At 33.7% G+C, this 15,196-nt stretch overlaps 1 protein-coding gene across 3 annotated transcripts in view; it reads right to left on the bottom strand.

Annotated features, from left to right (window-relative positions):
• Positions 1-15,196, bottom strand: part of LOC105333013 (uncharacterized) — a 211,163-nt gene that overhangs the window by 74,452 nt on the left and 121,515 nt on the right. The window lies entirely within an intron of this gene.

Genomic DNA, 15,196 nt, shown 5'->3' with positions numbered 1-15,196 from the left:
AATGAATAACATGGTATATGTAGATATTTTTTTTGTTTTAAAATGCACTTGCTTATCACCGCTGCGACCCGAATTCGATCCCAGCCCGTGATCGACAGTGGTTGTATGTGAATGGGTAAGGTGGTTGCCCGCTCAAAGACACGTGGGTTTTCTCCGGGCACTCCGGCTTCCTCCCACATCAATGACCCCCTCGCGCTTACTTTCGTGCCAATAAAAGATATTAATATAAGTTGCAGAACTTGTTTATCAATTGTTGTAAATTGAATAAGGTTAAGTATGTTTAGGAAAATGATGTTAAACTGTGTGTACTTATAACTTTTCTATCTGATTTGGTAAAAGTATGATTCAGTGGGTCACCCAATATTAATGTTGGTCGTTCAAACCCGGGAAATAAAAATATTCAAATGATCAAATATTCTGGGTAATCCATCACATGTTAAAATTTCGCAGTGTCAGTTAACCAACAGAGGTGGGGGAATTGCGTAACATTACGAATAAATATGTGTATACAGAATTTGGGTGGTTGCCGTTGTGGTGGGTGACCTGCAGCAATTAGTGTGACTTGGGGTCAAATAGTTTACAATTATATAATGCTTCAGCAGTCAATAGACCCGAATATTTTTCCCGAGGTGCAGGGAACAGCTCAGATCATACTGAGCTGTTCCCTGCACCAAGGGAAAACAATTCAAGTCTATTGACTGTTCAGGCATTAAATAATTATATTAATACCTAATTCCGTGTTTAGTATTTTGTGTTTACAAATATAAATTACAGAAGGTTTTCATACCATGAAGATAAATGTTAATAACAATAGTAAAATAAACATAATAAAATTATCTTTTAATCTTGTAGCAATTTCACATTTTCTAAAATATGTTGCCGGTCCAATAGATCGAAGTCTATTGACCGGCGGTCCAATAGATCGCAGTTTATTGACCGGCGGTCTAATAGTTCGCAGTCTATTGACTGGCAGTTCAATAGATCACTTTCAAATCTGAATACACATACAAAATAGACGAAAATATTTAATTTGTAATAAAACAAAAAAAAATCCCTTTGATTAGGTAATAAAAGTATATTATTAGTCTGTTCTTACAAACAGCGAAATTTTTTTTATAGAATAATTTAATTTCAAACAAATGAAAATTTGTTTTTGAATTCAAATTTAGAGAAATAATTTTTTCTTCTGCAAACATGTATTTATAACACAATGTTTACAAAATCGTCTATGAAATTACTTCTTAATGATATACATTACACTCGATTAAAATGCAATTAACAAACAGACTATAACCAGAGTTAATCAGAAATGGAGACAGTAATTGAGAACACAGCTACAGTAAATTTTATATCAACATCTAGTATTTGTACTTTTTAAGATTATAAATATATGTGATTGTTTGAATGAATGTAAAGAAGGTGTTGCAAAACAGTGGGACTATTCCCTAACGTGCGTGATAAGGGCCTTTAAATATCCATATCGCTTGAGAGTCACATCTAAATATAGACACATTACGTAGACGACTATATTTGCATAGCGGGTATGTTCCCTACGGAGGCAAAATAAACAAACATTTTACGCGCATTTCATTCGAACACGGCAGCCAACAAATACAGTTAGAAAGATAACCATATACATGTTTTCTGTATTCGAATGTTAACATATCTCAATTTGATATCTACTGTCCAAAGTGTTTAAAATAGCATTCTTGAGATACATGAATAAATCTTATTCTGGCTCTTCAAAACCGTCAGAGTTGTAATTATAATCATCCCATGTTTTTAAAGTATCTAAATAAACGCTAAGTCTAGTAAAAAAAGTACAAAATTTCAGTAACCTATTGCTTCATCACCGATTCAAACTTTCTAAACTGATGATTTTGTTTGCTTTTAACAACCTGTGCATGTATAACTTTGAAATCAGCATATCCGTTTATTTCATAAAAAGGGTGAAAAATCAACTTTCTACATTGATGCATACAGTACTAAGTACATTGTTTTAAAATCTTTTGTTCAGAAGAAAATGTTTTTCAAGTTTATAACGCGGACCTCACACAGTAATGTTAAAAACAAAATAAGCAGGCATGCAAAATATTACATTAACAAGAGTTTAAATAACTTAATTCTGACATTCTTAAATTATCTCTACACATTATCTTTCCATGCCATTAAAAGAAATTTAATTTAAAAAAAAATTCCAACTTTTCGGGATTCGAACCCAGTCAAAAATATAAGACACAGTTTTAATCTATTCTAACTGCGTTACCACTCGACTATCCTAGACATGACTTAAGAAGTCAGATTTATTAAAAATATGCCTCTTTGAAACAAAAATCGGAAATGGCAGTTTTCAAGAAATTGTCTTACTCCAAACGTTAAGATTAAATCAATTTTGTTTCAAGGAGGCATTTTTTCACAATAATGAGGATTTCCCTTTTATATAGCGTGAATTCTGCCACATTTGTGTGTAACCATTTTCAAATTTATTTCATGGTCTTAAATAAGTTACTACAAACTTTCCAAATAAAATTCTACACTGCTTTATGTACAACGTTGCATGAAAAAAAGATTTACATCGAATTCTGTAACTTTGATTTTTCTATTTTATCTGCAACTCCTTTAGGGAAAATTAGCATAGGAATTGCAACACCTTCTTTGAACAAGAGATGTCTGTGAAACACTTATGCCCCCCTCCCTGGGAAACATTCACAAAGAAAAGAAACGTAAACTGTAAATATTTGTAATTTTTTTTTAAGTCCAAGGGCCATAACTCTGTTGAAAATGGCTCGATCGTACCCAATATCAATCTGACCTAGATATTATCATGATAAACCTGTATACTTAATTTCATTTCAATATGTTCAACCTCTGCGAAGGAAATGAGCGGAAACTGCAAATAACTGGAATTTTTCTCTGTCCAAGGCCCATAACTCTGTCGAAAATGGCTCGATCGTACCCAATATCAAACTTGACCTAGATATTATCATGATAAACCTGTATACCAAATTTCATTTCAATATGTTCATCCCCTGCTCATTAAATGAGCGGAAACTGCAAATAACTGGAATTTTTCTACGTCCAAGGGCCATAACTCTGTCGAAAATGGCTCGATCGTATCCAATATCAAACTTGACCTAGATATTATCATGATAAACCTGTATACCAAATTTCATTTCAATATGTTCATCCCCTGCTCATTAAATGAGCGGAAACTGCAAATAACTGGAATTTTTCTACGTCCAAGGGCCATAACTCTGTCGAAAATGGCTCGATCGTATCCAATATCAAACTTGACCTAGATATTATCATGATAAACCTGTACACCAAATTTCATTTCAATATGTTCATCCCCTGTTCATTAAATTAGCAGAAACTGCAAATAACTGGAATTTTTCTACGTCCAGGGGCCATAACTCTGTCGAACATAGGTAATCATAGATTACTAAGCTCACCGAGACGGAGCATCACCCTTATGAGACATCACCTTCATAAGACCACCTTTATCAATTTATATGAAAATCATACTTTATGATCTTGGATATTCATGGATTCTGTTTTGACAAAATATCGTATATCATCTGATAATTTTTTTTATGATAATCATATGTTAATATGTTAATCAATACAATGATATAAAATTAAATATTGCATCATGTCATATTTCTAATATAATATATATCATATAATAAATAAAATACCGTAATAAACAATAATGAGATTTGATATTGTAACGTATGATATGACATTGTATTGTGTTATACCTTATTGTATTTGATCACATAATACAATATCATAAAATATAATACAATATAGTATCATATTACAATATCATATTACATAATACATCATAACACTGAAACATGATATTATATTGTATAATATAGAATGATATTGTATTGAATGACACTGAAACATATTTGATACATTATATGATATTATATCATATAATACAATATAATTTGATTCCAACATTGTATCTTATCAAATGATACAATATTATGTGATATGGTAAAATATTATAAAATACATTATTATATTATACATATTGCATCATATGACACAATAAAATATATTACAATATCATATAATACAATTTCATGTGATATAATTCTATATTACTGAAACCAATATCATATTATACAATATTGTATGATACAATATTATAGAATATACAATATTGTATCATAGGATACAATATAATATTTTGCAATATCTTATGTAATTGTATCATGTGATAAAATAATAAATTAAAAACACAATATAATATTATACAATATTGTATCATAATATACAATACTATACATAACAATATCATGATACATAATCATATCATAAAATATCAAAAAAATTGATACAATATCATATCGTATCGTGTAACTTTTTTATAATATAACATATGATATCATATTGTATCATATCAAACAATATTGTTTCATATCATACAATACTTTATCATAGGAATCATGTTATATCATTTATCAACAAACACATCTATCTATCGAGCTGGTTTGAGTGAGGTAGGAGATTTCTTTAGCATCCTTGATAATGGAGATCAGGCTCTGCTTCTGAAGCAACCTCTGCATTTAATTTATAATAAAGTTAAATCAACTATGCAAGCTATCATCTATAAAACATGTGACCTGTTCCAAAAAACTAAACCTCATCCAGCATCCGAAACCTATGGCTCAGATTCAGCATTCAAGCCCATCAGGTGCATTTGTATCATAAGACGCATCATCCATGCAATTTTGGTGAACTTTGGACCAGTAATAACTAAGATATCATCATCAGAGGGCACTAGCAATTAAAACCTTAACTTCCTCCAGCATCCGCAACCTATGGCTCAGATTCAGCATCCATGCCTGTCAGGTGCATCTGTATCATAAGACACACCATCCATTCAAGTTTGGTGAAGTTAGGACCAGTAATAACTAAGATTTATTTTTTAGCATCCTTGATAATGGAGATCAAGCTCTGCATCTGAAGCTACCTCTGCGATTCATTCATATTACAGTTAAATCAACTATGCAAGTTTGAAATAGTACTATCATCTATTAAACATGTGACCTGTTCCTAAAAACTTAACTTTATCCAGCATCCGAAACCAGACTATGCATTCAAGCCTGTCAGGTGCATCAGTATCATAAGACACACCATCCATGGAAGTCTGGTGAAATAAGGACAAGTAATAACTAAGATATCATCATCAGAGGGCACCTGCAACAAAAACTTAACCAGCTCTAAAAACCTTTATCTAACCAGCTCTTAAAACCTTAACCTCCTCCAGCATCCGAAACCTATTGCTCAGATTCAGCATTCAAGCTTGTCAGGTGCATCAGTATCATAAGACGCACCATCCTTACAAGTTTGGTGAAGTTAGGACCAGTAGTAACTAAGATATAATCATCAGAGGGCACCTGCAACAAAAACTTAACCAGCTCTAAAAACCTTAACCTCTTCCAGCATCCGAAACCTATTGCTCAGATTCAGCATTCAAGCTTGTCAGGTGCATCAGTATCATAAGACGCACCATCCATACAAGTTTGGTGAAGTTAGGACCAGTAGTAACTAAGATTAATCATCAGAGGGCACCTGCAACAAAAACTTTAACCAGCTCTAAAAAACTTAACCTCTTCCAGCATCCGAAACCTATTGCTCAGATTCAGCATTCAAGCTTGTCAGGTGCATCAGTATCATAAGACGCATCATCCATACAAGTTTGGTGAAGTTAGGACCAGTAGTAACTTAGATATTGCTATCAATGGGCACCCGCAACAAAAACTTTAACCTGCTCCAAAAACCTTAACCTCCTCCAGCATCCGAAACCTATAGCTCAGATTCAGCACTCAAGCCTGTCTGGTGCATCAGTATCATAAGGCACACCATCCATGCAAGTTTGGTGAAGTACAGACCAGCAATAACTAAGATACTGCTATCAAAGGGCACCTGCAACAAAAACTTTAACCTGGTCCAACAACCTTAACCTCCTCCAGCATCTGAAATTTAGGACCCAGATTCAGCATCCAAGTCTTTCAAGTCCATAAGTAGGTCCAGATGCATCATCCATGCAAGTTTGGTGAAGATAGGACAAGTAATAGCTTAGATACAGGACCTGCAACAAAAACTTTAACCAGGTCCGGACGCCGACGCCGACGCCACCGCCGACGCCGAGGGTATAGCATAAGCTCTCCTTGACTTTGTCTCGGTGAGCTAAAAATGGCTCGATCGTACCCAATATCAAACTTGACTTAGATATTATCATAATAAACTTGTATACCAAATTTCATTTCAATATGTTCATCCCCTGCAAAGGAAATGAGTGGAAACTGCAAATAACTGGAATTTTTCTACGTCCAAGGGCTATAACTCTGTCGAAAATGGCTCGATCGTACCCAATATCAAACTTGACCTAGATATTATCATAATAAATCTGTATACCAAATTTCATTTCACGGAAACTGATGGTGGACCGACCGACCGACAGACAGCAGCAAAGCAATATGCCCTCCCTTCTTCGAAGGGGGGCATAATCATTATAATAATCATATGAACATACATTGTGTGTGTTTGTGTGCATAAGTAAAAACTTCTTTACACGTAATGTGATTAAAATTTTTAATTTTAAAAGTTCTTAGAATTTTATATATTTTGATTTTGGAGAGAGAGAGAGAGAGCGAGAGAGAGAGAGAGAGAGAGAGAGAGAGAGAGAGAGAGGCGTCTCAATTCTCACGGCACGGGGTCAGAGCACGGATAGTTTTACATCCATAAACACAGGAATAGCTTTTCTATAAATAAACACGGACTTATATTTATACGTCCATGATATGATTTATATATCTGAAAACGCCCCGTTACGACATCATGTGCGGTTCTGTAGAGATCTGCATTTTAATCAGAATGCCGTTACAGCTATATGTCCTACAGTAAATTTACCAGTTCACATAAAATCATAAAATATTAGTTATTTAAAATGAAAGAGAGAGAGAGAGAGAGAGAGAGAGAGGTCTCAACATTCGATAAGATTTCTAACGGCACGTGGTCAGAGCACAACAAGTGTTGAGTAAGGTGTGTTCCCGTTTTGCACACATTTGATAATTGGGTATTATTAAGAACAATAGGTGTGATTTGTGTTGTGATAGCAAAAATAGTCTGCTTTCGGTCAAAGATTTTACCTGGATTTTTACGTGTTTTTTTATGAGCACCTAAACGATAAACAAGAAGAAAATAGATATTTTGTTGTGTTTTAGGTCTAATAACTAACAGCTATCACAATTTTTATACCCGCACTTTCTAAAGAAAGTTCGGGTATATTGTTGTTACCCTGTTCCGTCCGTCAGTCTGTCACGTTCTACTTTTTCAAACTGCTCTTACATCTTATAAACCAGCAAACTGAACTCTTGGAGTTTGATTTGGGGTATCATGTTGTTTTGTAAAAAGGTTTCAAAAATTCTCTGTTAGTCCTGGGTGTCAAATAATTGGTAAAAAATGATGTTTTTTCACAAAAAACCTTCTTCCTCGAACTCCTCCTACATTTTCAACAGTAGACAAATCATCTCTAGAAATATGTGTTAGGGTATTCTATAGATGCGCAATAAGGTTTCGGAATTTTCAATTTTGTCCTGGGGGTCATTTAATGGCTGAAAAATGACGTTTTTTTGTTTTTGTTTTTGTTTTTGTTTTTTTACAAAAAACTGGTTTCAAAAACGTCATTTTTTTTTTTTGAAGGAGCCAAATGATCTTTTAGAATATGATTGGGGGTGTCATATTGAGGCGTGATCAGGTTCCAGAATTTTTTTTCTTATTAAGGGGATCAGTGGGCAACAAAAAATGACGTTTTTTTGCAAAAAACATATGGTTCCCAGAACTCCTCTTACAACTTTTGGAGTAGCTACGTCATCTCTTGGGATATAATTGGGGCTGTCCAATAGATGTGCAATAAGGTTTTAAAAATTTAAATTTCATCCAGGGAGTCAAATAGTAGCAGAAAATTGACATTTATCACAAAAAAAACCCCATTGATCCAATAGCTCCTCTTATGATTTAATGGATAGACAATCATATCTTGGGATATGATAGGGACTGTTCTATAGATGTGCAGTAAGGTTTTAAAAATTTAAATTTCATCCAGGGAGTCAAAAAGTAGCAGAAAAATCACGTTTATCACTTCAAAAAAACATAGATCCTAGAACTCCTTTTATAATTTAATGGATAGACACATCATATCTTGGGATATGATAGGAACTGTTCCATAGAACATGTACATTACGGTTTTGAAAAATGAAATTTAACCCTAAGGCCCATTACCTACCGGTACATACCTTTTGATGCCCTTTAAGGATCAAGAATGTATATGGTTAAGGTGTGGGGATCTCAACCGTTTTCGAGATATTCGTGCACTTCCTGTTCAAGGGGGGTCATGACCACCCCCGGGGCCCATGACCTACATACCGTTTGATGCCCCTTGACACAAGGAACAAGAATATATATATTCAAGGGTGGGGATCTCAACTGTTTTGAAGATATTAAGGGACTTGCTGTTTGAGGGGGGTCAGGACCGCCCACAGGGCCCATGACCTACATAACATTTGATGCCCATTGACATCAGAAACATGAATATATATGGTTTAGGGGTCATGATTATAACAGTTTCTGAGATATATGGTAATTTCAAATTCCTTGGGGGGGGGGGGGGGATGACCCCTGGGGTCAGATCTAATAAACCCTATATATTGCCAGTAACAGCCAATATTTGATTATGAAAACCCTTTATTATTATCTTTCTCCGTTTTCAAGTTACCATTTACAATAGAGTCTACGATTCTTCCTACAAGGTTCAATGTTAGACCCCACACCCTTTTGACACCTCCCTCCCCCGAAAAGTGGTTGTCTAACCCAAAATGAGAAAAATCAAACCAGGGTGCACAACTAGATAATATGCAGGCCTATCATATCCTAGAGTTTTGTACAATTCTGTTCAGCCATCTCTAAGAAACAAGTTCAGAGCAGGAAAGAAGAAAAAGAAGATGAAGAATAATAATACATGTATTAAGAACTGTACAAAAACAATAAGTCTCCAAATTTCATTCGGGAGACTTAATAATAAAGATTAAATAGAGATAGGATCATCAAACATCAATAATTTAAAGATAATTGACAGTTTCTGATTCTAAGGGGGTCAGGATGACCCCTTAGGGTCATGACTTACATGCCATAATGATCTGATGCGCCTGCATGACCTAAGGAGGAATAATATCTTTGGATTAAGGTGGGGATCTCAATGGTTTTTATGATATTTAATAATTTCAGGAAGAGCACTTGGGATCATGACCTACATACCATCTTTAATGCCTTGAACAAAGAAACAATAATATAATATGTACATGATAAATGATTCAATTAAAGAACCCAGATATAGATCAATCATCTGTTTTGTAATACTTCCTATGTATATATACATGTACATGTATTAGTTTGTGTTTTGTTCTATACTATTCATGTTCATGACTGTAGTATGGCTTAGTCTTATTTTAAATTACATTAAAAAATTGTCAGATATATGACTTGGAACCCCCACTCCCAAACAAACCCAAATATAAACTCTCCCCCCTCCCTTGTCGAATGATCTATTAAAATCAAAATATTATTTGGATGTCCAAAAGCTTTTATAAACTGGTAAAAAATGTTACTCTTAAAAAACATTATATTACACCTTGCATAATTGACAAATGATCTATTGAGATATGATCAGAGGTCATATTTCTACCTTGGGGTCAATAAGTAGTATTCATTGACACGTTAAAATTAATAACAATAAATGATTCAAATTATAAATGTTTATACTCCACATCCACCCCCCCCCCCCCCACAATCTAACCTGGTTATAAAGATTCAATCTTCTTAATACATTCTTACATGTGTAGAGTATCAAATTTTAAATCATTTCTTGATTGCTTTTTCTCTCATGATTCACATTAACATTTTGGAAATTGCTTAATTCAATTTTTAAGATTAATAAACAAAATGTTATATGCACCACTTCCATGTGTATTCGCCTATTTGGGGCAATTGTAAAGTCTCCTAAACAAAGCAGTGACATCATTAGGTTATGAATTATCCACATTACTGTATAACATATGAATAAGATAAAATACATTATTATTTCTAGTTCAAAAATGTCAGGGTGTCTCCAAGGGGGCATAATCTATATACAATTTTACGCGCAATGACACAAAGAGCAAAAATAAATTATATGGTTTAGGGATGAGGATCTCAGATCTCAGAAGTTAACAAAATATACAGTGTATCATATAATTTCCTATTTCATAAAGGCGGGGGGGGGGGGGGGGGGGGGTTAAAGACAACACCTGGGGGTCATTAATGTACTTTACACCATTTGATGCATCATAATGACAATAGAAGATATTTTGTATTTTCCTGTTTCGTGGGGTCAGAACAGTCCCATAAGGTCATCAACTAAATTGTATTCAATTGATGCATTATAATACATTAAGAAAGAAATACTCCTTCCTTCCTATTATAACTCATATAAAAATGATAAGTGTCTACACCTACTTCCATGTAATACACAAATTTAATAAGAAATTGTTTATACAGGGTCAAGATGGGGTCAACTCAATAGTGCATGCAGTCTGACAAATGAAAAAAATAACGTTTAACTTTTGCAACTAAAATGACAGAAACTTTACAAATGCGATAGGATAGGTAACGATGATTAGCTTATTTAAATATTAAAAGATGATGATACAGTATGCTGTCAAAGGGAGATCACATTTAGAAAGTGAAAGTAGAACTTATATATGTATACTGGCATCTCATTATACTGTGCTACTGCTACTACATGTATTATGCTTACCTAAATTGGTCAACACCATAATGATAATCCAATTAAAACACAATAATGAATTCCTTTAGCTGATCTTAACTAATCCTTTTCTGCATACGGAAAACACAGACATGTATGCATGGGTGTTGCTAAAACGCGGAACGGAAAACGGAACGGAATGGAAAATATCATCACGTTTATCGCTTAAAAAGGGTATAGACTGGCCAGAAACGATTTACTTTGAATCTTTTATTTATCTAATGAATGATTATCAACATGTTGTTATCTTATTAATATTCATATGAATGTCTATCAATTATAGCATTGTATTCATTCGGCTTTCGTTGAGTACGAAACGGAAAAATCAAATGTATACGAATTGTGAAACATTTACATGATTAAACGAGCATATTAGCTATAACTTTTTACTTATTTTTCTTATATGGTATTGCTGGCATATCAGCGTAACGTACGCATTTAGTGAAGCGTTTTATGCGTGTTTTGAGTATTTTTATATTTCAAATATGATGTACATGTATATACTTACATCAAAATTGAATTTTCGGTGTTCTAGACGATCTTTTATCATACAGACGATACAGTATCATTGAGATGGAAGAAAAAAAACCGTAGGACTGACGACATTAAAAATTAAAATACAGTAAACATTAAAATACCCGGTAATTTGTGAAACAAGTAATTTGTGAAACTAGTATTTTTAGCAATGCAATTTTGTTTACGTTTGCATTACTAAGCAGTTGTTTATTTCAGCAGCTTTAAACATATGATCCGAATAGAGAGCTCTAGACGTTGCCTGGTTTGATTTTCCGATTATATATTGGGACTATAGTCTGTCGATCCCAAAATATTCATGCAGCACATTTGGACGATTTATAATGGAAAATGTTGACATCTTTTCTCCATTTGGAAGTCACTCAGAAGACCTTGCACAATTTTTCAACACTATCATCCGGGACTGTTAAATGCAAAACCCCGTAGACTTCTTTATTTTTAGCCGTGTATTTATACCAGCTGATAAGCTAGAGAGGACGTTTTAAAGAAAGAATAATTAATGAGAATGTTTAATGCTTCTAAATGAGAATCGCTTAAACCCTGAGGTATATATAAATATACAGCAAAAAGTGAATCGAGGATATTTTGGGACAGAATATAGTGGTCAATGCATGTACTGTTAATTTTGAGGAAATAAATATTCTTGAATAAATAATCTGATATTGCTAATCTTTCAAAAAGAATTAAAAAGGGAAATAAAGTATATCTTTTAGCATGATTAACAAATCTATGAGGTAAATAACATTAGATAAGATTTTCCGTTTTCCCTTCCGTTCCACTTTCCGTTCCATTTCCCGTTCCACGTTTTAGCAACACCCATGTATGTTTACACGTGAACCCATCTAATCGAAGAGCTGGGTAAAACTAGTACCCGCTAATGAGACATGCAGACCTGTGTTGTGTACGTAACTTCAGACAAAGATCATTTATTTGTAACATGCATGTATTTTTATGACCTATTCTTCAAATCCACTTGCACTATCTTATTAGGTAAATTACAGCTTTAAGGTGGTGCAGGACACCTGCATATTGTGATGTACATGTATACTTTCTATTGAGATAAACAATAAAGTATATTAAATATTGATTAAATATTTACCCCCCAAATAATGTTACCTAACATTGAAGCGCAATGGGTTAGAGCGTTTACATGTCTGTAAGAGCATTGGGGTCCAAGGTGTATTTTTGGTAATTTTACAATTGATATAAATGAATTTCCAGGGGGGGGGGGGGGGTCTGGACCCCTCACTCCCACCCCTTCTCTAAATCTGTGCACACGATGATGTTCATGTAGGCACACAGAAGCAAATCTAAAACCGGCAACCGCCACGGGGAGGGGGCATAATTTATTCTTTAATTTTGTTTGTAATAATTTTATAGACCATTATACTTTCTATGACATAAAATGTTAAGATTATTGATTAACTGAAAATTCACTGCAAACAGTTCTACCCCAAATTGCACATAAAGTGCTGCTCATGTCACGATGTGTATTATCATATGGGAAGGGATCTCATCCTTCAGTTATGAAAATTATAAATTTTAATTGTATTACCGGAGCTTGCATATAGCCTTCATTTTTAATTAAACTGGTACAAAAAAGTGTTATTTAGGGGCAAACACATGGTGCGGGTATTTATAACTGTCTAATGACAGCATCTAGTTTCATTTGATAAAATAATGATAATATTTTAGTCTTAAATTTCCGCTCACTGATAAGAAAAATAATGAGTAAATGATTTGACTTTTATATTTTTGTCCATTTACCTTTAATATAAAACTAAATGAATTGAGGAAAAATTGCTAAGCCAATTGGAAGCTGCTTCAATGGATAATTATATATTGATGGGGAAAACTAATATGTACAATCATATGGGGTATTCCGTGTCTCTTTTTACAACTGATTTGCAAAATATCTAAAACGCATGTTTATAATTGGCTGTTTGGTATCAATAGAAAGGAAACAGATCTTTATCACAAAATATTTCTCTCTTTGAAGTAGCGCCCTTGACAGTAGTTCTTATGATCGACATCGCTGCTTTTATTGCGAGTCACTTTCTGGTTTTTCAAATAAGTAGCTAAATACATGAAGCACAAAAAAATCGGACAAGCGTGTACGATATTTATTGTTGCCTTCATATAATAACGCGTTATTGCATGCCATATATCAAACTCCTTTAATATTTTATGGGGTTTTTTTAAACGGCCACATGTATTAATACTTAAGAGGTAAATCTTGATGGATCTCACTTCAATCGCTCGAGTGAGTCTCCAGTCCTTATTTTTTTTCCCAATATAACAGAGCAAATTTATTATACTGATCTTTCGAAACCCTTGATCCCTCTAAGTCAAACTGCAGTCCCATAATTCATAATCTATTGGTTTTTTTTACTCTTTTATACCTCGAAGTGGCTGTGTATATGCAATTGTTACCTATTTTAACACCTACTTGGTCATTAAAATGGCTCAAGACGTTAGACGCGGGACCCATGTAGCGGGATGTTTATTCAGGTGACACTTGTCCTGCAACGTGTAATTTTTGCATGATTGACCATACTGTTGCCTAAACAATAATTAACACCGACCATTTAAGATAACTTACATCAATGCACATAACATCTTATTTATTTAAAACGAGAGAGAGAGAGAGAGAGAGAGAGAGAGAGAGAGAGAGGTGGAGAGTAGTTAATGAGTTGAATAAAAGTCAGATTAAGGGGAGACATGCATGTTGAGTTGATGCCTAAGGGAGCGACCTCATAATAGTACATCACGTAATATTTGTCTTCTAAAATATTACTAATTTTCAAGTTCACGTATATGCATGACTTGCGTAATACATTGCTATGTTTGGGACTCTTGTACATTATTAACAAAATACATGTAGCAATAGTTTTTTTGAAGTTTTTGTTAAATACAATTAAAAAATAAATAAATGAATTTTTCATCTAATAATATCTATAATTAAATTCTAACAATAATTAATACAGCCCTTTTTTCTAATTTTCAGTTTAATCCCAATGATTTAGAACACACACCTGTTACGGTGTCTAACACCATCGCAGTAAAATCGTGGCTCCCCACCGCGATGGCAATATACCGCGACAGTGTATTGCGGAAAGGATTAAAACACCATCACGGTGTAGCGGGAAAATACAGGATCTGTGTTGGCCGTAGTGTATAACTTTACTACTAACAAGTCTACTTGTTTATTTTTTTTAAAATTAAAACTGTTTTTGTTTCAAATAATAAAAATACTTGTATAACTATTTTGATCATACAACTTCTTAATTATATTATATTTAATGATTAATTAGTAAATATGAACAAGCTAAGGAAGATAATTCCATTTTGAAGAAGCAAGGGAAGATAACTCCATAGCTGTTATAATCCTGTTCCCTGAACTTCTTCAAATGCTTTCACAATATCATATCGATAACTTTGATCGACTTCTTCATTATTTTTCTTATCTAAACATGTAACTTAACTCATTTCTTTCATTGAAATTTTTTAGCAGAATAAAATAAGACAAATACATACCCCCCCCCCCCTTCCCAGCCAAAACCTTTGCCTTACATGCAGGTGACAAGAAAAATTATTAAAGATGACAGGATGTTTTTTTTTTTCTAAATATGCAGTTAGTTTTTATTCTGTGTCTGTAGAGAAGAAGATTTTTAAACATTATGTGCATTAACACTATATGGCCATATCCCCCCCCCCCCACGACCTAAACCACTGACCCAGGGGCCATAAATTTCATAATTTAGGTAGAGGAGTTTGTGT

Source organism: Magallana gigas, chromosome 2 (genome assembly GCF_963853765.1).
Source record: "Magallana gigas chromosome 2, xbMagGiga1.1, whole genome shotgun sequence".
In the NCBI taxonomy this organism is placed as follows: Eukaryota; Metazoa; Mollusca; class Bivalvia; order Ostreida; family Ostreidae; genus Magallana; species Magallana gigas.
This window is presented reverse-complemented; position numbering and strand designations above follow the sequence as displayed.